Consider the following 24,212-nt stretch of genomic DNA (forward strand, 5'->3'; position numbering starts at 1 on the left):
GCTAATTTTTGTATTTTTAGTAGAGACAGGATTTCACCATGTTGTCCAGATGGTCTCGATCTCTTGACCTTGTGATCCACCTGCCTTGGCTTCCCAAAGTGCTGGGATTACAAGGGTGAGCCACCGCACCCGGCCGAATTTCCTCTTCTTATAAGGACACTGGTCATATTGCATTAGGGCCCATCCGCATGACCTCACTTAATCTTAATTACCCATTTAAAGACCCTGTCTCCAAATGTAGTCACATTGTGAGATACTAGGGGTTAGAACTCGAATTTATGAATTTGGCAGGGCAGGGAGGGGCACTATATATCTTAGAACAGGAAGGGGCATGAACTCTCAGGTACTGTGGTCTGTTCCTTGCATCTGATTCCTGTTTTATAACATGTCACTAAAAGGGAACCCAGCAGAGAGAGCAGTTCGTTCACTGAGGCAGAATCTGGATGGTTATAATGCGCATCTGCTCAAACACCTGATCTCCACTCTGGTCACTTTGATCTTGGTACCATATTCATGTTTCTTAAGCAGCTAACATTTAGCCAGAATGCCAGGTAGAACTTAGGTGCTTTTCATTTTGGAAATTCATACCCTTTTTCATTCTATCACTCCAAACACTGGTGTGTGGGCTGCAAACTTTCTTTGCCAAGGGTTAGGTGGTCAGGAGAGGTAAAAGCTGTATAATGACATGGCACCACCTCCATTTGCTGTAAGCAAACAGCCAGGTCCTTTATTACCCTTGAAACAGGCACTCGTGACACAGGTTGAACTCAGAGAAGCAAGTCAAATGCCAGGTTTCTGTGGGTCAAAGTTCCTTCCAGTACTGTATGTTAATCAGAAGCTCAACCTTAGTTAATTTGGCCATTGCGTTGGGAAGAACTTTGGAACCAATGATTACTGAGCTGGACTGCAGGAGTTAGCATAGCCCAGTATTTTCTTATCCAAGAGGTACGTTGTAGCCTTTCTTGGAGGGGATCGCAGGAATGAGACATTTGTCACAGCTTTATTTATTCTTGGTGGAACAGTAGTATAATACAATCTTCTGCACTGAATGTAGTTAATCAAAAGTATTTACTTGCCAGGCACAGTGGCTCAAACCTGTAATCGCAGCACTTTGGGAGGCTGAGGCGGGTGGATCACATGAGGTCAGGAGTTCGAGACCAGCCTGACCAACATGGTGAAACCCCATCTCTACTACAAATACAAAATTAGCCAAGAGTGGTGGTGCGTGCCTGTAATCCCAGCTACTTGGGAGGCCAAGGTAGGAGAATCACTTGAACCTGGGAGGCGGAGGTTGCAGTGAGCTGAGATTATGCCACTGCATTCCAGCCTGGGCGACAAGAGGGAAACTCCATCTAAAAACAAAAACAAAACAAACAAAACAGTATTTACTTACGAATATGAAACTGAATTGTTAGAGAATATTATTTGTGTTTAGGCAGAAAAACCAGCTGTAGAGGGGTTCCAAGGTGAAGGAACATTTAAAACTGACACAATTCACAGTGATTTAAATGATTTTGAGCGTTTGGCAATTAACCCTAAAAGACCGCAATTTAATGTGCCTCTGCAGAAAGTATTTTCAATGAACATAATAATCATAGCCGCCCTTCACTGAACATTTTCTCTGTGTGCCAGGCCCCAAAGGCTTCATATCTGTTGTCACAATGTCTCTAACAAATGGGTACTATTAGGCCCATATTAGATGAGAAAAACTCAGAGGTTCAGAGAGGTTGAGTAAAATGCCCAAGATCAACCAGCTAGCAATCAGTAGAGTGGAGTTTTGAGCACCTGGTCAAACCTGTGAGCTTCCCCTCCCTGTTAGTCCACTCTTTATACACTTCCTCTTCTCTCCCTCTCTCTCTTTCCCTTTTTTTTTTTTTTTTTTTTTTTTTGAGAAGGAGCCTTGCTCTTGTTGCCCAGGCTGGAGTGCAATGGTGTGATCTTGGCTCACTGCAACCTCCGCCTCCCGAGTTTAAGTGATTCTCCTGTCTCAGCCTTCTGAGTAGCTGGGACTACAGGTGCCCACCACCACGCCTGGTTAATTTTTGTATTTTTAGTAGAGATGGGGTTTCACCATATTGGTCAGGCTGGTCTTGAACTCCTGACCTTAAGTGATCCACCGACCTCAGCCTCCCAAAGTGCTGGGATTACAGGCATGAGCCACTGCACCTGGCCTCTCTTTCTCTCTTTTAAAGACAGGATCTCAGGCTGGGCGCAGTGGCTCACGCCTATAATCCCAGCACTTTGGGAGGCCAAGGCGGGTGGATCTCGAGGTCAGGAGTTTGAGACCAGCCTGACCAACATGGTGAAACCCCGTCTCTACTAAAAGTACAAAATGTTAGCTGGGCATGGTGGGGCGACCCTGTAGTCCCAGCTACTTGGAAGGCTGAGGCAGGAGAATCACTTGAACCCGGGAGACAGGGGTTGCAGTGAGCTGAGATCATGCCACTGCACTCCAGCCTGAGTGACAGAGTGAAACTCCATCTCAAAAAAAAAGACAGGATCTCACTCTGTTTCCCAGGCTGGGGTGCAGTGGCATGATCATAGCTCACTGCAGCCTCAGAACTCCTAGGCTCAAGTGATCCTCTCGCCTCAGCTTCCCCCAACAAGCTGGGACCATGGGCGCCCAGCTAATTTTAAATTTTTTTGTAGAGATGGGATCTCACTCTATTGCCCAGGCTGGTCTCAAACTCCTGGGCTTAAAGTGATGCTCCTGCCTTGGCCTCCCAAAGTGCTGGGATTACAGGCATGAGGCTCTCCTTTCTCTCTTTGTCATAGTAAGATTTTCTTTCCTTGAGTGTCCTTTAATTAATATGAAACGGAATAGTCTTGCAGAGCTGGCAAAATGATGTGACTTATTTTCTCCATGTATATGTGGGCCAGGGGAGATTTCCCATATTGCCTGGTTATGTAGCTTCCCTTGCAGTTCCAGGCACACACAACGGCCTGTGATGATAGCAAAACACCATGTTCCTTCTTCTCACCCCCTCCCCCAGTTCCATTTAGTGATCACTAACTTTGGACTTCTCAATACTGGTCTTTGGGTCAGTAGTGTTATCTTTTTCATTTTACAGCTCAGGTAACGGAGGCCTTGGAAGGAGACTCTGCGTCAGGTCACCCAGCAGAGATCAGCAATCCTTGGCTCACTGAGGAGGTTTGGTAAGTTGGCATCATCTTCACCATGACTCAAATGCACGTAACCCAGGGGCAGAGAAAAGTGGGTGAACATCACATAGCAACATCAAAATGCTAACACTTGCCTCCCCACTTTGTTTTTCTTTTTACAAACATATTTTTGTTGTGTTTGTTTAATTTACTAGGCCACAGTGCCCTGTATGTTTGTTAAGTACAAATGTCCTTAGAGGACTCCCACTGTCAAAAAGAATGACAGAGGTATATTTGAATGATTTCACTGAAGTGCTTTTAATACTGATTTTATGAAAATATCTGGCAGTGGGTTCTTCCTGTAGCGCTACTGCATATCATCAGCTATAGAATGTGTCCCGCCGCCCTTCACACACACAATTTAACATGTCTGAAATTCAGCGCACCTTATGCAAACAGGTCTGGTGAAATACAGCATTTCTCTGATAATCCCCAGATGACTAGCATTAAGTATTCCCTACCTCCTAGTTTTCACACAATACAAATTTTTTTCTTTTTTCTTTTTAAAGGGTTCAGTTTTTAAGGGTAAGAAATGCATAGTCTGATGAGTAGCTGATTAGAAAGAAGTCTGTGCTTACCAAAGAAAGAATTTAGGTTTGTTTTTTTGTTTTTTTTTTGTTTTTGTTTTTGAAACGAAGTCACATTATCACCCAGGCTGGAGTGCAGTGGCGCGATCTCAGCTCACTGCAACCTCCGCCTCCCGGGTTCATGTGATTCTCCTGCCTCAGCCTCCCGAGTAGCTGGGACTGACTACAGGCACGCACCACCACACCTGGCTAATTATTGTATTTTTAGTTGAGACGGGGTTTCACTATGTTGGCCAGTCTGGTCTCAAACTCCTGACCTCAAGTGATCTGCCCACCTCAACCTCCCAAAGTGCTGGGATTACAGGCATGAGCCACCGCACCCAGCCAGAATTTAGTTTTCTAATACTGAAAGAAAACTTTTTTTTTTTGGTGACTTCATATGATGGTCTTGAGATGAGCACCCCAAAGACCTTGTAAATAATGGGTGCTGGCACTCAGAACAGCCCATGTGAGATAATAGAGCAGTCTTCCAGACATAAGATCCTAGAATCAGACACTTATTCAAGATTCCTCTCCTGCAATCAGCGGGTAGGAGTTTGCAATGAAAATGCCCCATGCTATGTCCCAGAATGACTTGTTCATTTATCTGTGAAAGCAGAGTCCAAATCTACGTTCATGTTAAATGTGCAGAAAAATAGCATCTTGAGAGTTAATGCCACAGAATGGGCATGATTCCCTAAGCCACATTTGCCTGATTGAGACAGACTTTAACATTTGCAAAACCTCCACGTTATGAGACCCTATAGGTGATAGTATATGATCTGTAGGGATACAAGTAAATCCAGTAACAAACATTTTTTGAGCACCTGCCCTGTGCCAGACTCTGTGCTAGGCTCTGTGTTAGACTCTGTGCTAGGCTCTGTGCTAGATGCAGCATAATTAAGAAGTAATTAGGACAGAAAGGATTGCTGTCCCCACAGGGTTACTTTAGTAGTCACAGAAGATATTAAATAATACATTAACGGAGTAATGAGTGGGCTGATGAAGAATTGTAAGGACTTAAGATATAAAACAAGAAAACCTAGGCTAGCCAGAATGGCTCATGCCTGCAATCCCAGCACATAGGGAGGCCAGCGTGAGAGGATCACTTGAGCCCAGGAGTTCAAGACCAACCTGGGCAACATAATGAGACCCGTCTCTACAAAAATTTTAAACATTGTCATCCCATTCTCTACTGGAAAATAAACAAATTAGCTGGGGGTGTTGGCACGCACTCATAGTCCCAGCTACTTGGGAGGCTGCAGTGAGAGAATTGCTTAGGCCTGGGAGGTTGAGGCTACAGTGAGCCAAGATCGCGTCACTGCACTCTAGCCAGGGCAACGGAACAAGACCCTGTCTCGAAAAAATAAATAAATAAAAACGAGGACCTCACATAATCTGAGTCAGGAGGTGACTGTCGGGGAGGCTTCTTGGAGATTAAATGGCATTCTGAGACCTGGAGGATAGGCAGAGGGGTTTGGGGACAGGCGGCAGTGGCTACATCAAACAGCCTGTGCAGGGTCCCAGTGTGGAGAGAGTGTTGAGAGGGGTCGAGGAATAGCATGAGCTATGGGGGGAAAGGGAGGGAGAGTGGCTTCACGTGAACAGGTGTTTGTTGTAAAATGAAAACTTAGTCAAATTTCTGGAAGAATCTTTAAAACCTCTTAAAGAGATGAATTTCAGACTGATGATCAGATTTTGTTGTTTTTGTGGTTCAGACAGAAATCTTACCTTGTCTATCAGCACTATGTCCTAGAGTTAGAGCCCAAGTCTTGCTCCCCTGCTAGTCCTTTGAATTTTCCCCAAATCTATGTTCTCAATTTCCCTCACCTACCTCCCCCAGGAAGGTAATCAGCTTCTAGTAAGAGGTGGTTTTCACAGACAATGTGTCCACATCTCTTTTTCTCTGCATCCTTGATGGCATCAGGGAAAGGTGATCATCGACATAGTCAATGTATGTGTATGATTCTCCCACCAAAGGCAGGATTTAAAAAATAATGCTTTAGGCCGGGCACGGTGGCTCATGCCTGTAATCTCAGCACTTTGGGAGGCCGAGGCGGGTGGATCACAAGGTCAGGAGTTCGAGACCAGCCTGACCAACATGGTGAAACCCCGTCTTTACTAAAAATACAAAAATTAACTGGGAGTGGTGGTGCACACCTGTAATCCCAGCTACTCAGGAGCCTGAGGCAGGAGAACTGCTTGAACCCAGGAGGTGGAGGTTGCAGTGAGCCAAAAGTACGCCACTGCACTCCACCCTGGGTGATAGAGCGAGACTCCATCTCAAAAAAAAAAAAAAAAAAAAAAAAAAAAGCTTTAAATAGAATGAACAGAGGCAGCTACTTGGACCAGCTACTTGACTCTACTTGTGCTTTGAGGCCAGTGTGAGATTCTTAGGTTTCAAACCTTAGTGCTCTGTGTTGACATTTTCTTTTTCTTTTCTTTTTTCTTTTTTTTTTTGAGACGGAGTTTCACTCTCGTTGCCCAGGTTGGAGTGCAGTGGCACCATCTCGGCTCATTGCAACCTCCGCCTCCGGGGTTCAAGCAATTCTCGTGCCTCGGCCTCCCCAGTAGCTGGGATTATAGGCGTGTGCCACCACACTGGCTAATTTTTTGTATTTTTACTGAACATGGGGTTTTCGCCATGTTGGCCAGGCTGGTCTCGAACTCCTGACCTCAGGGAATTCACTCACCTCTGCCTCCCAAAGTGGTGGGATTACAGGCTTGAGCCACCGCACCCAACCTGTGTTGACATTTTCTGTCGAGAACTGCTGAGCTGGGACACTTTGGCCAGTTACTGAATTGACAGATGCAGAAATTTACACATGTTCATGTATACACACAAGGAGCCCTAATTCCATGGAATTGGCCTTCTCAAGCTTGCTGGTTTCTTAGTTATGAGTAAATTTGATGCTATTTTTTTTTTTTTTTTTTTTTTTTTTTTGAGACAGTCTTGCTCTGTCAGCTTAGGCTGGAATGCAGTGGTGCAATCAGGGCTCAAGCAGTTCTCCTGTCTCAGCCTCCTGAGTAGCTGGGCCCAGCTAATTTTTAATTTTTTATAGAGACGAGGTCTTGCTATGTTTCCCAGGCTGGTCTTGAACTCCTGGGCTCAAGAGATCTGCTTGCCTTAGCCTCCCATAGTGCTGGGATTGCAGGTATGACCACTGTGCCTGGCTTGATTAAAAAAAAGTCCAGGTCATTACCTGACTTTCTTTGAGTTGTTTATTTGTTTTATGACCTTATAAAGAGCTTATTTCACAATACAAAGAATAGAATGAGTATATTATATATGATTTATATCAGTAAGTTTGACATTTAGGTTATATGGAAAAATTCTTGGCAAAATATAAATAATGAATCTTAAAGTTAGCTGATTTAAAAAACCAAATAAATAAATAAAATATATAAATTAAAAAACCCAACTTAAGGGAAAAAAACCTATATAGTTCTATAACAAATAAGGAAAAAAAATTAGTAGGGATTTTTTCCCCCATTCTTCCCCATTTATTATTATTATATTATTATTATTATTTTTTGAGACGGGGTTTCACTCCTGTTACCCAGGCTGGAGTGCAATGGTGCGATCTTGACTCACTGCAACCACTGCCTCCTGGGTTCAAGCAATTCTCCTGCCTCAGCCTCTTGAGTAGCTGGGATTACAGGCATGCACCACCATGCTCGGCTAATTTTGTATTTTTAGTAGAGATGGGGTTTCTCCATGTTGGTCAGGCTGGTCTTGAACTCCTGACCTCAGGTGATCCTCCCACCTCAGCCTCCCAAAGTGCTGGGATTACAGGGGTGAGCCACCGTGCCCAGCCTGTTTGTTTTTAACAAAGAATTTCAACATCCTTCTTATATTCTTTTGGTTAATTTCTTTTTTTAATTTTATTTATTTCATTGACAAGTAATAATTGTACATATTCACAAGGTACATAGTGATGTTTTGAGACATACAATGTGAAGTGTTTAGATTGGGACCTTGATTTTTCTCAAGCCACAGCAAGCATATTTTCCTTGATCAACATGGCAACTGAAGTTAGATGATAGGAAAGGTTAGGGGAGGAAATACCACAGGGCTCCTGATGGGAACTTTAAGTAAAATAAAAATAGTAAAACATTTGGAGTCCTTACCCTTTCCTACTAATCATAGCCTAGATGTTCATTCCAAGGATGTTAATAAATTAAGAGGTAGATATTATTTAACCTACAAGTTGAAAATGCAAGTTGCATTTGAAAAGGAGGAAAACGTGGCCTGCTGAAATTGTTTCTTTGGTAAATGGCTCTTCATATTTTGGAATTGTAGCTCATTTAGTGAAACCACAGATCTCTTAGAAACAGATTTTCCTAAAATCCCTGTCCTAATAACCTAATAATCACTAGAAGATATATCTTTTTTTTTGAGATGGAGTCTCGCTCTGTCGCCCACACTGGTGTGCAGTGGCACAATCTTGGTTGACTATAACCTCTGCCTCTCAAGTTCAAGTGGTTCTCCTGCCTCAGCCTCCCGAGTAGCTGGGATTAATAGGCAGTGGCCACCATGCCTGGTTAATTTTTGTATTTTTAGTAGAGACATGTTTCACCATGTTGGCCAGGCTGGTCTTGATCTCCTGATCTCAGGTGATCCACCTGCCTTGGCTTCCCAAAGTGCTGGGATTACAGGCGCAAGCCACCGTGCCTGGCCTAGAAGATGTACCTTTTGGAAAATGGCCTCCTCATCATTTTGTTTCAAGAAGGCAGACTCTAACCCAATTAAGACTTCAGGTAAAACTCATATGGTCCATATGAAGGATGCTTACTAAAAAGCAAATACACCCAAAGGTCAAACAACTGAGTTAAAACACATTGTCTTTTCCTTGGCCAACCACTGGTAGGGAACTGTCACAAAATGACCCCAGGCTGCTCAAGGCAATCCCTAAGGGCAGCTTCTAAAAACGAGTTTTCTGCTTCTTCACTTGACAACGGAAGAGATTTCTTTTTCCATTACAAGTTATGTGGTACTGTTTATTTTGTACAATGTAACTTGTTACTACAAAGAAGGGGAAAGTGGCCTATAATTTAATTTGATTTAAATTAAACCTACATAGGACCATCATATAAAAGATACTGGGACAAGTGCATGATGGATACAAAGGTAAATCAGACACTATCCTGGCCCCAGCACAGTTTAAGAATGAGCATTTAAACATTTAGTTAATAAGAAACATGGCTGGGCACAGTGGCTCACACCTGTAATCTCAGCACCTTGGGAGGCCAAGGCAGGCAGATCTTTTGAGGTCAGGAGTTTGAAATCAGCCTGGCCGACATGGTGAAACCCTGTCTCTTTTAAAAATACAAAAAAATTAGCTGGGCGTTGTGGTGCACCCCTGTAATCTCATCTACTTTGGCTGAGGCAGGAGAATCTCTTGAACCCAGGAGGCAGAGGTTGCAGTGAACCAAGACTGTGCCACTGCACTCCAGCCTGGATGACAGAGCAAGACTCCGTCTCAAAATAAAAACAAAAACAAAAACAAAAACAAAAAGGCTGGGCACCATGGCTTACGCCTGTAATCCCAGCACTTTGGGAAGCCAAGGCAGGCAGATCACGAGGTCAAGAGATCCAGACCATCCTGGCCAATGTAGTGAAACCCCATTTCTACTAAAAATACAAAAATTAGCTGGCTGTGGTGGCATGTGCCTCTATTCCCAGCTACTTGGGAGGCTGGGACAGAAGAATCGCTTGAACCCGGGAGGCGGAGGTTGCAGTGAACTGAGATTGTGCCACTGCACTCCAGTCTGGCGATAGGGTAAGACTCTGTCTCAAAAAAAAAGAAACAATACCAATAAAACAAGAGTGAATTAATTAGATCAAGGAGCATCATACCTCACATATGTAATGGTATATTTGAAAATGCAGTAGAAGTTACTGGATCCCTTTTCTCGTCTGTATCCAGATTTGCCAGGGAGTATATTCACTACCCTTTTGTCTGGACCTCTCCTTTTTCTTTTCTTCTGCCTGATCACTGATCAAATTCAACATCAGTGTTAATTTAGGTATGGAGCCTGCTGGTATTGAAAACTTATGCAAAAGTAACCCTGAAGTTCTTTGCAGCTTATAAACATAAATGTGTAATTACCACTATGATGCACACTGAAGAACTTTCCAAGACTTGATGTAGCTGGGCATGGTGGCCCACGCCTGTAGTCCTAGCTACTTGGGAGGCTGAGGCGTGAGAACCACTTGAGTCCAGGAGTTCGAGGCTGCAGTGAGCTATGATTTATGATTGTGCCATTGTACTCCAGTCTGGGCAAAACAGTGACACCCCATCTGAAAAAAACAGAAGAAAAAAAAAGACTTGTCAGAGTAATTGGGCCGAATTTACACTTAGCCCATTGTGGATACAGACAACCAGTAACTTCACAAAGCCTTCCTGTAAAAGCTAAGATGGTATTGGGATCTGCCTTCTGGACCCAAACAGATATTTGGAAAAATGGTTTTTGGTAAAGTATAAGAGCAGTGAGTTTAAGGCTAATTCCAAACTTAATGATTTGCCCTTTTAAAATAAGTTCATCAGTCTGGGCAACACAGTGAGATCCTGTCTCTACAAAAAATTTAAAAATTAGGCCAGGTATGGTGGCTCACGCCTGGAATCCCAGCACTTTGGGAGGCTGAGGCAGGCAGATTACTTGAACCCAGGAGTTCGAGACCAGCCTGGGCAATGGTGAAACCCCATCTCTACAAAAATTAGCCAGGTGTGGTGGCTTGCACCTGTAGTCCCAGCTACTCAGGAGGCTGAGGGGGGAGGATCACCTGACTCTGAGGCTCAGTTGAGGCTGCAGTGAGCTGAGATGGAGGCGTCACACTCCAGTCTTGGAGACAGAGAGAGATGGTCTTAAAAAAAAAAAAAATAGCTGGGCATGGTGGTGCATCCCTGAAGCCCCAGCTACTTGTGAGGCTGAGGTAGGAGGATTGCTTGAGCCTATGAGGTCAAGGCTACAGTGAGCCATGATTATGCCACTGTACTCCAACCTGGGCAACAGAGTGAGACTCTGTCTAAAAATAAATAAATGATATAAAATAAAATCATTCATGTGGGCAAAAGTTTCATAGATCTAGTGGTCAGTTACTTTGCCTGTGTGCCCTTTGATGTCCTGCTATTTGCCAAACAAGATAACCTATTTTCAAAACTGAAAACGCAGGCTGGGCACAGATCACTTGACATCAGGAGTTTGAGACCAGCCTGGCCAACATGGTAAAACCCCCCCATCTCTACTAAAAACACGAAAACTTAGCCTGGTGTGGTGGCAGGTGTCTGTAATCCCAGCTACTCAGGAGGCTGAGGCAGGAGAATTGCTTGAACCTGGGAAGCGGAAGTTATAGTGAGTCGAGATCATGCCACTGCTCTCTAACCTGGACGACAGAGTGAGACTCTGTCAACAACAACAACAACAACAACAAAACCGAAAAACGCCAAAAACTGCAAAGGCAGAGAGGTGGATATGAGCCATGACTCAGCCAATAACATGGCAGACAAGCAGACAATTGCCTACTAAAGGAGGTCTGTCTACCTAAACGGAAGGGGTCTGTACCTACCATAGAGGAAGAAAAAGAAAATTGTGGGCATCAATAAAGTGTATGTGTCTTTTGGCAGAATAACAGAACAATAATGGCTTTATGCTTTGTAGGATGGTATTTAATGCTCTAGAAAGCAAAGAGAATACTCCAAGGTTATGAAGCCGAAATTGGTAGCTAATGTCAGCGTTGAACCTTGAGGCAAATTTCATGGGTGACACTTAAATGTCAGCCCTGTAGTTTCCAAGAACAAGGTCTTCAAGTCAGTCATTAGACATTCATCAAAGTTCTGCCGAGGTGGGGCCTCATCCCGGGCTGCACGTTGGGTAAAGCAGGTTGCCCAGGTGTGTCAGCAGTTACTGCGCCAGGTGCAGACAGTGATAGAATATCTGACATTTACTTCAGCCATGCTCACTGGTTTCTGTGCAGGTATTGCCTGCCAAGAAGTAACAGTATGAGAACAGCCACACTGCTTTCATAAGGAATGACAAAATTTCTGTGTCTGCAAAATAAATGAGGTCCTTTTGAAACTAAGAGCAAGGTCAGCAAAATACAAGGGACACCTCAAGCAAAGAATGAAGTGGGCATTGAAATACCATACCAGCGGCTGGGTGTCGTGGCTCACGCCTGTAATCCCAGCACTCTGGGAGGCCAAGGCGGGTGGATCACCTAGGTCAGGAGTTCAAGACCAGCCTGGCCACCATGGTGAAACCCCGTCTCTATGAGGGGGAAAAAAAAATTACAGGCCCAGGCACGGTGGCTCATGCCTGTAATCCCAGCACTTTGAGAGGTCAAGGTGGGCAGATCATGAGGTCAGGAGTTCAAGACCAACCTGGCCAACATGGTGAAACCCCGTCTCTACTTAAAATACAAAAAGTAGCCGGGGTTGGTGGCAGGCTCCGGTAATCCCAGCTACTCGGTAGACTGAGGCAGGAGAATCGATTGCTGCAGGAGGCAGAGGTTGCAGTGAGCCGAAATCTCCCCACTGCACTCCAGTCTGGGTGACAGAACAAGACTTGATCTAAAAAAAGAAAGAAAAAAAAAAGAGAGGAAAGGAGAAAAAAAAAAGAAATAACATACCAGGCTGGCGTGAAAAGGTGCTGAACACAAACCGGGTTTTTCAATCTAGGCATGTCGGTACCCACTGATTTTTGTTCATCTGTACCTGTGTAATCAGAGTGTTTCTTGGAATCTTAAAATATTGGAGTTATAAGGAACTCTAGAGGTCGTGAAGAAAATAATAATGATGATTCACATTTACTGAGGATTCACTATATGCCAGCCATAAGGAAGTCTTTTACTTGCGTTATCAGTTTTACTTGTATAGCCTCATTTGATCTCTTCCATAATCTCTAAAGAAGGGGCTAGGATTCCTATTTTGCCAATAAGAAAACAGACTTAAAAGACAACAGGGAACTCACACAAGGTCATACAGTTCATGCATGGCAGAGCTGGTTCACATACCTACGTCAGTCTGAGGCGAGTTTGCATTTTTTAACTACCAGCTCCTTAGAGGGCTGAGGGATTCTCAGGAAAAGGTATGTCCATCCACATTCTGACCAGGTGCCCAGGAGTTCGCTAACTCATAGTTCAGTGAAAATGACCAAAGGATGTATTGAAAATCATGGAACCTACACCCTGAAATTTTAGCTATATGCAGTGTAATATGCAATTATACAATGTATTGGTGGGTTCTATTTTGGCCTCAAGTTCCCCCATCACTAAGGAACTTGCTGTAACACTTAACCTGGGTGGTTAAGGACACAGTGCAGATTCCAGCTGCTCTGCTGTCCCATGAACTGTTTTTTCTCTGGGGCATCTTTTTGTGTTTCAAGTTTCAATCATTTGGTGAATTTTTAAAAATTACCAGGCTAGGCATGGTGGCTCAGACCTGTAATCCCAGCACTGTGGGTGGCTGAGGTGGGAGAATCACTTGAGCCCAAGAGTTCAAGACCAGCCTGGGCAACATAGTGATACCCCATCTCTAAAAAAATAAATTAATTAAAAAAAATTAGCCAGGCGCCAGGCACGGTGGCTCATGCCTGTAATCCCAGCACTTTGGGAGGCCAAGGCAGGTGGATCACCTGAGATTGGGAGTTTGAGAGCAGCCTGACCAAACGGAGAAACCCCGTCTCTACTAAAAATACAAAATTAGCCAGGCATGGTGGCGCATGCCTGTAATCCCAGCTACTTGGGATGCTGAGGCAGGAGAATCACTTAACCTGGAAGGCAGAGGTTGCGGTGAGTCTAGATCGTGCCATTGCACTCCAACCTGGGCAACAATAGTGAAACTCCATCTCAAAAAAAAAAAAAAAATTTGCTAGGCATGGTGGCCCCTACCTGTAGTCCCAGTTACTGGGGAAAGGAATGGCAAGGGTCTAGGCTGCAAGGATCACCTGAGCCCAGGAGGTCAAGGCTATAGTGAGCTATGTTTTTGCCACTGCGCTCTAGCCTGGGTGACAAACTGAGATCCTGTCTCAAAAAATAAAACAAAATAAGACAAATCAATTCACAGGCAGCACTTACTGAGACACTGATTTAATTGGTCTGAAGGGGAGCCCAGGAATCAGTATTTTTAAAAAACATATAGATAATCTCTGGTGTAAACTTTTGCTTATTGGCCTGGTGAATGTCTTTGTATTGCTCTTTCCTACCTGAAAGCATTTTTTTTTTTTTTTTTGAGACAGAGTCTTGCTCTGTTGCCCAGGCTGGAGTACAGTGGTGCGGTCTCAGCTCACTGCAACCTCTGTCTCCCGGGTTCAAGTGACTCTCCTGCCTCAGCCTCCCAAGTAGCTAGGATTACAGGCGTGCGCCACCACACCCAGCTAATTTTTGTATTTTCAGAAGAGATGGGGTTTCATCATGTTGGCCAGGTTGGTCTTGAACTCCTGACCTCAGGTGAACCGCCCACCTTGGCCTCCCAGAGTGCTGGGATTGCAGGTGTGAGCCACTGCATCTGGCCTCAGAGAGCATAATCTGTATTCCCTAGCAGTTATTTTTATTGTTGTTTTTCTTACGGTCTTCAAAGATGTAATGGGCTTTGAAATCCTTTTGGCTCCTAGGAAGAAACTATTACTGCTTGGTGGAGTCCTGTCTGAAAATGAACTCTCTGTTTACACTGCCCCATTCATTCCCTGTCCTGTGAACTACAACTACAGATTCTCCTTATAACTCTGCTCAGAATAGAAAGCTTAATTACTCTACCCCGAAAATCTTGCAGATTGCAAGAGGCTATAAGCTACTGGTATAGGCTAAAGATCAAGGGATCTTGTGTGGTGTTATGACACCTACTTCTATTTATATGTGATATTCACTTTAAATATACACAGACATATTTGTACATTAGTGGAAGGGGGTCTCAAAAATCTCTTCTGACCTTTAATTAGACTCAAATAAGATAAGAAGTGGTAAAGACACTGACATATGGGCCGGGTGTCTCAAAAAAAAAAAAAAAATAATAAAAAAAAAAAAAAAAATATTTAAAAAGGAAAAAAAAAATTAAAAAAAAAAAAAAAAGACCGGGAATGGTGGCTCACACCTGTAATCCCAGCACTTTGGGAGGCTGAGGCGGGTGGATCATGAGATCAGGAGATCAAGACCATCCTGGCCAACATGGTGAAACCCCGTCTCTACTAAAATACAAAAAATTAGCTGGGTGTGGTGGCACACGCCTGTAGTCCCAGCTACTTGGGAGGCTGGGGCAGGGGAATCACTTGATCTCGGGAGGTGGAAGTTGTAATGAGCCGAGATCGCTCCCCTGCACTCCAGCCTAGTGACAGAGCAAGACTCCATCTCAAAAAAATAAAAATAAAAATAAACTGCCGGACACGGTGGCTCACGCCTGTAATCCCAGCACTTTGGGAGGCAGATCATGAAGTCAGGAGATTGAGACCATCCTGGCTAACACGGTGAAACCCCATCTCTACTAAAAATACAAAAAATTAGCCGGGCGTGGTGGCGGGCGCCTGTAGTCCCAGCTACTTAAGAGGCTGAGGCAGGAGAATGGCGTGAATCCAAGAGGTGGAGGTTGCAGTGAGCCGAGACTGCTCCACTGCACTCCAGTCTGGGCGACAGAGCAAGACTCCATCTCAAAAAAAAAAAAAAAAAAAAGATTAAAAAAAGAGAGATTTATGTATGGCAAAACCAATGCTAGGAGTTCAGGCCCCACAGAATACCCAGGTCTAGAACTCCTGTCTTTGGAAGCTAGTTATCTTTTCTCCTCACCCTCTGCCTCACTTAACGATGTCTTTCACGGCCTTTTCATTCGCACTACCACCTTCCTAGGTCAAGTCATAATTTTAATTCCTAAATTACTGCGCTAGCCAGGGAAGGAGGAAAAAAAGCTGTAAGAAACCACATCAAAATGTCATCTGTGGTTGGTAGACATCTGATTTTAATCTTTTTTGTATCTGCTTTTCTAAAATTTATACATTTTACATAATAAACAAGTTTTACTTTCCTACAGGAAAAACACACATCATCACTGGCACAGACTTCACCCTGATCTGAGCACATGTCCATTATACGACCCATCTGTGCCTAGCTATCAGAGTTGCCTTTCTAAAATGTGTTCTCCAGGCTCCTGCTTAAACCCTCCGGGTGTCCTGGAATTTCAAAGTCATAACCCAGACCCACCCTTCTGCCTATCCCCTTATCTCCAACCACACCCAACCCAACCCTCTCTGCTTGGCAGGCCAGCATCCTCCTTGTCCTAGGACCAGGGGAGCTCCATTCAGCTCCTTCGCGGCTACTCTCCTCTACACAGAGAACCCCACACTCTTTGTCCTTTCCCCTTTATGTCTCCAGATGTTATCCTTTGAAGCTCAGCTAGCCTACAGCCAGACCACCCTGATCACTCCTGGTCTCATCTGAAGCTCAGCTCAACTCCTTCCTTCTCCAGGTCACCTTTGTCACCCTTTTTTATCTGCGTCAGGAATGGCAAACAGGTTTCGTTTTATGTAAACCAAGTCCATGCCATTGAAAATGGTTGCATAGAGAATTCTATTCTATTTATTTTTTCCAGAGTCTTACCCTGTCACCCAGGCTGGAGCGCACTGCTGCGATCATGGTTCACTGTAGCCTCTACATCCGGGGCTTAAACAGTCCTCCTGCCTCAGTTTCCTATGTAGCTGGGACTACAGGCATGCACCACCATGCCCAGTTAATTTTGTTTGCTTTTTGTAGAGAGAGGTCTCACTATGTTGCCCAGGCTGGGCTCCAACTCCTGGGCTCCAACTCCTTTGGCCTCCCAAGATGCTAGGGTGGCAGGTGTGAGCCACCATGCCTGGCCTTACATGGAGAATTCTGAAAGCCTGCCCATGTTCAGAGGAAAAGGAGTCCTGTGACTATAGTGGTTTTTGCCATAGGCACAAGAAGGAAAAGGGACAGAATGAATGTGATATATTTTTCATCCAGATTTATAATAATTCTTTTAGACCTGTGATGTCCAGTATGGAAGTCCCTGGCCACACATGGCTATTTAAATTTAGATTAAAAAGAAGAAAAATAGGGCCAGGCAGGATGGCTCATGCCTGTAATCCCAGCACTTTGGGAGGCCAAGACAGGTGGATCACAAGGTCAGGAGTTCAAGACCAGCCTGGCCAGTATGGTGAAACCCCATCATCTCTACTAAAAATACAAAACTTAGCTAGGCGCGGTGGCGTGCGCCTGTAGTCCCAGCTACTCAGGAGGGTGAGACAGGAGAATCGCTTGAAACCGGGAGGCAGAGGTTGCAGTGAGCCAAGATCAAGCCACTGCATTCCAGCCTATGCGACAGAGCGAGACTCCATCTCAAAAAAAAGAAGAAAAATAATAATTTAAATTAATTAAAATTAAATACAGAAGATTCTCCACCTAGAATGTTTAAACTTCATGATCGGCCAGGCATGGTGGCTCACATCTGTAATCCCAGCACTTTGGGAGGCTGAGGTGGGCGAATCACCTGAGGTCGGGAAGCCTGGCCAACATGGTGAAACCCCATCTCTACTAAAAATGCAAAAATTAGCCAGGTGTGTTGGCATGCGCCTGTAATCCCAGCTCCTCGGGAGGCTGAGACAGTGAGACTCCATCTCAAAAAAAAAAAAAAGGAATCTAATATCCTTAAAATCCATCATGAAGTTTGTTTATTTACTTTTACTTTATTTATTTTTTAGATGGAGTCTTGCTTTATTGCCAAGACTGGAGTGCAGTAGCACGATCTCAGCTCACTGCAACCTCCACCTTCTGGGTTCAAGCAATTCTCCTGTCTCAGCCTCCCAAGTAGCTGGGATTACAGGTGTGTGCCACCACACCTGGCTAATTTTTGTATTTTTAGTAGGGAGAGGGTTTTGCCATGTTGGCCAGACTTGTCTTGAACTCTTCAGGTGATCTGCCCACCTCGGCCTCCCAAAATGCTGGGATTATAGGTGTAAGCCACCATGTCCAGCCTTAGATGCTTTTTTTTTTTTTTTTGTGACGGAATCTCCCTCTGTCACCCAGGCTGGAGTGCAGTGGTGCGATCTTGGCTCACTGCACCTCTGCCTCCCAGGTTCAAGTATTCTCCTGCCTCAACTTTCTGAGTAGCTGGGCTTATAGGCATGTGCCACCATGACCAGCTAAGTTTTATTTTTAGTAGAGACACGGTTTCACCATGTTGGCCATGGTTGGCCCAGCTGGTCTCAAACTCCTGATCTCAGGTGATCTGCCCACTTTGGCCTCCCAAAGTGTTGGGATTACAGGCATGAGCCACCTTGCCTGGCCACATTTTTGACTTATGATATTTTTTACTTATGATAGAGTTAATCGGAAGTAGCCCATTGTAAGTCAAGGAACATCTGTAAAATTAAAAATTTTTAATATGGTAGCCAGTAGCCAGTGGCACATTTCAAGTGCTTAATAGCCATATATGGCTACTGGCCACTATCCTGATAGCAGCAAAGATACAGAACCTTTCCACCATTACAGAGTTATACGAGATGGCCCTGTTTTATTATTTATTTCTTTATTATTTTTGAGACAGAGTCTCCCTGTGTCACCCAGGCTAGAGTGCAGCGGCGTGATCTTCGCTCACTGCAACTCCGCCTCCCTGGTTCAAGCAATTCTCCTGATTCAGCCTCCTGAGTAGCTGTGGCCACAAGCGTGCGCCACCATGCCCAGCTAATTTTTGTTTTTGTTTTTGTTTTTTTCTTTTTGAAACAGGATCTCACTTTGTCCCCCAGGCTGGAGTGCAGTGGCAAGATCTTGGCTCACTGCAACCTCCACCTCCCAGGTTCAAGCAATTTTCCTGCCTTAGACTCCCAAGTAGCTGGGATTAAAGGTACATGCCACCATGCCTGGCCAGGGTTTGTATATTTAGTAGAGACGGGTTTTCACCATATCGGCCAGGCTGGTTTCGAACTCCTGACCTCAGATCTCCCAAAACACTGGGATTACGGTGGCTCCCGTTTTAGATATGTAGTTATATGACAATGCAAGGAAGAATATATTTGCTTAGTGTGTGTGCCTTGTTTTCTCAGTGAGAGACCAAAAGGGTTGTTTTTATTATTATTATTTTTTTTGAGACAGAGTCTCACTCTGTTGCCAGGCTAGAGTACAGTGGCGTGATCTCGGCTCATTGCAACCTCAGCCTCCTGGCCTCAAGGGATTCTTCTGCCTCAACCTCCCAAGTAGCTGGGACTACAGATGTGCCACCACGCCCAGCTAATTTTTGTATTTTTAGTAGAGATGGAGTTTCACCATGTTGGCCAGGATGGTCTTGATTTCTTGACCTCATGATCCGCCCGCTTCGGCCTCCCAAAGTGCTGGGATTACAGGCGTGAGCCACCATGCCCAGCAGTAATCTTCGCTTACATTTATTTTGTAACCTTATGCACCTAACCAGTGCTGGATATATAAGAAATACTTTGTATTTGTTGAATTGATTTTTTAGTACTTAGTTGGCAGTGCACCATTAAAGTGTATGAATTTTGAAATAGGAAACCAAGTTTCTGGCCCCTTCTCTTCTGCCAACTAGCATGTGACTTAGAATATCTCATTTAACTGAAGCAGGTCACAGTTTCCTCAAGGGTAAATGGTTGTAGACTGGACTATATTGGAAGATTCTTCCAGGTTTGGAATTTTGTGGTACATATGGAGTACTCACTTTTAAATAAAAATGTGCCCCCTTCCCCCAAACATACACACATATACACACACAATGAAAAGTAGCAGGTTAAAAAATATTCTAGCTTATTTTAAACTTCATTTGTCCTGGGAGGCTGAGGTGGGCGTATCAGTTGAGGTCAGGAGTTCGAGACCAGCCTGGCCAACATGGTGAAACCCTGTCTCTACTAAAAAATACAAAAAAAAAAAAAAGGCCAGGTGTGATCTCAGAGACGTGGCAGGCTGAGGGAGGAGGATCGCTTGAATCTGGGAGGCGGCGGTTGCAGTGAGCTGAGATCACACCACTGTCCTCCCTCCCGCCTGAGCAACAGAGCTAGATTCCGTCTCAAAAAAAAAGAAAAAGAAAAAAAAAAAAATTAGCCAGGCGTGGTGGCATACGCCTGTAGTCCCAGCTACTTGGGAGGCCGAGGTGGGAGGATTTCTTGAACCCAGGAGGTGGAGGTTGCAGTGAGCCAAGATCATGCCACTACACTCCAGCCTGGCTGCCTGGGCAAGAGAGAGTGAGACTGTCTTAAAAAAAAAAAAAAACCCAACAACTTCATTTATCTAATTTTCCAAAGATATAAGCCTAGGATTTCAGGATTAAATTCTCTGCCACAGCTATAGCTAACTTGGGCAAGTCAGGTGGAGAGTTAATTGCCTTCGTCAAACCTCGCTGAGGTTTTACACTATCTTTAGTCTCACTGCATGCAGCAGTCACCAGTCAATGCTGCCAACCCTTTTCCATTGCTCTAAGTCAGGCATCAGTAAACTGTGGTCTATTGTCTGTTTATGTATGGCCCTCTCGCTAATGGTTTTTACATTTTTAAAGGGTTGCAAAAAAAAAAAGAACCAGACTGGGCAGCACAGTGAGACCCTGTCTCTACATAAAATAAAAAAATTAGCCAAGTGTAGTGAAGCACACCTGTAGTCTACTCAGGAGGCCGAGGCAGGAGGATCCCTGGAGCCAGGGTGGTTGAGGCTGCAGTGAACTGCACCACTGCACTCCAGCCTGGATGACAGAGGGAGATCCTGTCTCAAAAACAAAAAACAAAAACCCCAAAAACAAAAAACAAAAAGAAACAAACAAAAGAATAATATGTAACAGAAACCACATGGCTTGCAAAACCTATAGTATTTACCTAGCTCATGACAGAAAAGTTTGCCATCCCCTGCACTCAGTGACTTTCCTGTACAGACCCAACCACTTTTTAAGGCAAATCGTTTTCTGAAGCGTTATAAGGTCCTATGACTCAAACACCATAGAATTAAACTCCATCTTCTCTATGGTTTAGAAAGAACTCTGAAGACAGGGAAGGGCAGCCAGGCTGGCGGGGAGTAGACGGGGACCCTCGGCTTGATCAGTTTTGTATTGAAACACTACAAAGTAGGCAGGACCTCGTGTTCTGAAGGCAGAAAGCAAGTCCTTGGATCCAGAATCTGTGTGTTCTGGTCTTGGCTTTGGAAATTTGATGAGTCACGGTTTCTGGCTGTGTCCTCCTTGACTTACAGCTTTCACAAGAATGAATTCTGAAGGCCCCATGAAAGGGGAGAGCTGTGAGAATCGTCATCTAAGGCCCATGCTTGCATTTCAGTTTCTCCTTCTTTTCCTTTTCCTTTTTGCTCCCTCTCTGTTTAGCACTCTGGGATCTAGATTGGATGGGCAGCTAAAGGGACTGAAATGGAGAGGCAAGAGCCAAACTTCAGGGCCTAGAGCAGGGCTGGGCCGGTATCTGAATTCTGATAGCAGCATTGCCAGGCAGCCCCAGGGCAAACGCAAAGTTCATTGGTTTTTCTTAAGAACTCTTTTATTTCTGATGCTCACTGCCAGGTGTCCAAGGGCCCTGGAGCTTTCCAAATCTCTTTTCTACATAAGCCTATTCCCTAGGTTTTTACCAAGCCTTGACTTTTAAAATGCACCTCTTCTTAGTTACCAAAAAACTCCAGTTTTGGCATTTTTTTCCCCCTATTTATCCTTTTTTTTCCCCCTATTTATCCTTTTTTTTCCTCCTCTCCTTGTCCCATTCTTTCCTCTAGGCTATTTTCAAAGTTCTTTTGCCCCTGGCTTCTGTATACACAGCTGCCTTTAGAATAATCCGGTGTGCCTCACCTTAATAAAAATCCAGATTTACAAAACAAAAATTGTTTGAAAGGTGAATCTTTTTTGTTAAAGAAATCTGGCCAACATGAAAGACTAGCATCTCTTTTTTTATGTTTATCACTTTGTTTGTTTGAGACAGTCTCACTCTGTGATCTGCAACCCAGCCTCCTGGGTTCAAGCAATTCTCATGCCTCAGTCTCCCAAGTAGCTGGGACTACAGGTATGCTAATAGTCATATTTTATACTAATAAAGTAGCTGGCTAATTTTTGTATTTTTAGTAGAGACAGGGTTTCGCTGTGTTGGCCAGGCTGGTTTCAAACTCCTGGCCTCAAGTAATCTGCCCATCTTGGCCTCCCAAAGTGCTGGGATTACAGACCTGAGCCATCATGCCTGGCCATGTTTATCACTTTCTACGTTTCATTATAGCAAGTGGTAACTAGGGGAGGTCCCCTAGTTGGGTGCAAGCAGATTCATTTTTGTATTTGCAGATCGTGTAACACAGTGGAATTCATAGCTTCACCCCCATACTGGATCATAAAAAATTTTTGCTTTCCCTATTTGTTTACTGTGAAGCCTGAGCTGATTAAATATATCCAGTGGCCTGGATCAGGATCATGTGAAAAGCAGGACCTTGGCTTGCTTACAACAATGTTTGCATTTGTTTTGATTGGGACAGATTCATTTGGAGAAATTCCCAACTTATTCTCAAAGAAGATTCTAGCGCAGTACCAGGCTCCCAGTGGCTTTTCATTCACAGTAATGAGCATTAGCCGAGCGTGGTGGCGTGCGCCTGTAGCCCTAGCTACTCAGGAGGCTGAAGCAGGAGGATTGCTTCAGCGCAGGAGGTCAAGGCTGCAGTGACCTGAGCAGTGTCTGTGCACCATTGCTGCATTCTAGAATTCCCAGCCTGGAACTATGCTGTTGTCATGCCCAGGAAAGCATCCATGAGAAAAGCCTGTTCTGAGTCCGAATGCTGATGCCAGTTCTGGATAGAATTCCTTGACACACACGGCACTTCCAGCCTTGGTTTTCACGGTTGCTGTGATAGCAGAACACACAGCTGTGAAACAGAGAGAAGATGAGCAACAGAAATGGATGTGCTAAAATGTGAGATGAAAAAATGCAGAAAAGCCAACTACCTTTAGAAATCTCATTTATTCGGAGTTCAGTGTAAGCCTAATAGGCACAAGCTGAGATTCTGGAGTCTGAGTGGTGGGTTCCAGTCTTGCTTTCCACCAATAATTAGCTTCACTTGACTTCTTTGGACTTCCGTTTCCTCATTTGTATGAGAAAATAGGGATCATGAGAGTACTTGGCACGTAAGATTTGGGAGGAGGTTGTATATGTCGAGAATTTAGCACCATGTCTAGTACACAGCAGGTGCTTAATACATGTTCATATTAGTGTTTTAGCACATGTGGGAGGGACATAGCCCAGTGCAGTGTTTCTCAAATTTTGGGGACTGGACCATCTTCATAGACAGATAAATTACAGGGCACTCAATTAGCTATACAACTTCAAATAAGCAGTAAAAAATTTTTTAGTACAAGTTTTTTCCCAAACATTGTATGGAACATGTATGAAAATATTCATTTCTTATCTGAAATTTGAATTTAACTGGGAACCCTGGAGTTTTATTTGCTAAATCTGGCAGTCCTGTTTTCTTTTCCTTTCCTTTTCTTTTTTTTTTTTTTTTTTTTTTTTGAGACAGAGCTTACTCTGTCACCCAAGCTGGAGCTGGAGTGCAGTGGCGCGATTACCGCTCACTACTGCTTCAACCTCCCAGGCTCAGGGAATTCTCCCACCTCAGCCTCCAAAGGAGCTGGGACCACAGATGCATGCCACTATGCCTGGCTAATTTTTGGTATTTTTTGTAGAGACAAGGTTTCACCACCTCACCCTGGCGGCATTTTTTTTTTTTTTTTTTTTTTTTTTTGAGACTGAGTTTTGCTCTTGGTGCCCAGGCTGGAGGGCAATGGCGTGATCTCGGCTCACTGCACCCTCCGCCTCCTGGGTTCAAGCAGCTCTGCCTCAGCCTCCCGAGTAGTTGGGATTATAGGCACCCACCACCATGCCCAGCTAATTTTTGTGTTTTTGGTAGAGACAGGGTTTCACCATGTTGACCGGGCTGGTCTCCAACTCCTGACCTCAGGCTATCTACCCGTCTTGGCCTCCCAAAGTGCTGGGATTATAGGTGTGAGCTACCACGCCCGGCCCACCCTGGCTGATCTTGAACTCCTGAGCCCAAGCCAGGAGGGCTGGGATTGCAGGCATGAGCCACTGTGCCCAGCCCTGTTTTTATATTCTTAAACATTATTAGCCAGTCGTGGTGGCTCACTCCTATTATCCCAGCACTTTGGAAGGCTGAGGCGGGCAGGTCACTTGAGGTCAGGAGTTCAAGACCAGCCTGGCCAACATGGTGAAACCCTGTCTCTACTAAAAATATCAAAAATTAGCCAGGCATGGTGGCACATGCCTATAATCCCAGCTACTTGGGAGGCTGAGGCATCAGAATCGCTTGAACCTGGGAGGTGGAGGTTGCAGTGAGCTGAGATCATACCGCTGCACCCCAGCCTGGGTGAGACTCTGTCTTAAAAAAAAAAAAAAAAAGAAAAAAAAGATTTTTGAGAAATGCAAAGTGCTTTTATTTGGGTCCTATCTATTGATATTTACTGCATTAGAAATTAAAATTAAGAAAATTAAGAATAGGCTGGG

General features: G+C 44.4%; 1 protein-coding gene across 4 annotated transcripts in view; it reads left to right on the forward strand.

Annotated features, from left to right (window-relative positions):
* RBM47 (RNA binding motif protein 47) overlaps positions 1-24,212 on the forward strand; it is a 206,901-nt gene that overhangs the window by 84,009 nt on the left and 98,680 nt on the right. For all 4 annotated transcript variants that reach the window (XM_023224487.2, XM_023224490.3, XM_023224489.2 and 1 more), the window contains one exon: positions 3,072-3,156. The gene's annotated coding sequence lies outside the window, so the exon portion shown is untranslated. The remainder of the gene's footprint in view (positions 1-3,071; positions 3,157-24,212) is intronic.

The sequence above is a fragment of the Piliocolobus tephrosceles genome, chromosome 3 (assembly GCF_002776525.5).
Source record: "Piliocolobus tephrosceles isolate RC106 chromosome 3, ASM277652v3, whole genome shotgun sequence".
In the NCBI taxonomy this organism is placed as follows: Eukaryota; Metazoa; Chordata; class Mammalia; order Primates; family Cercopithecidae; genus Piliocolobus; species Piliocolobus tephrosceles.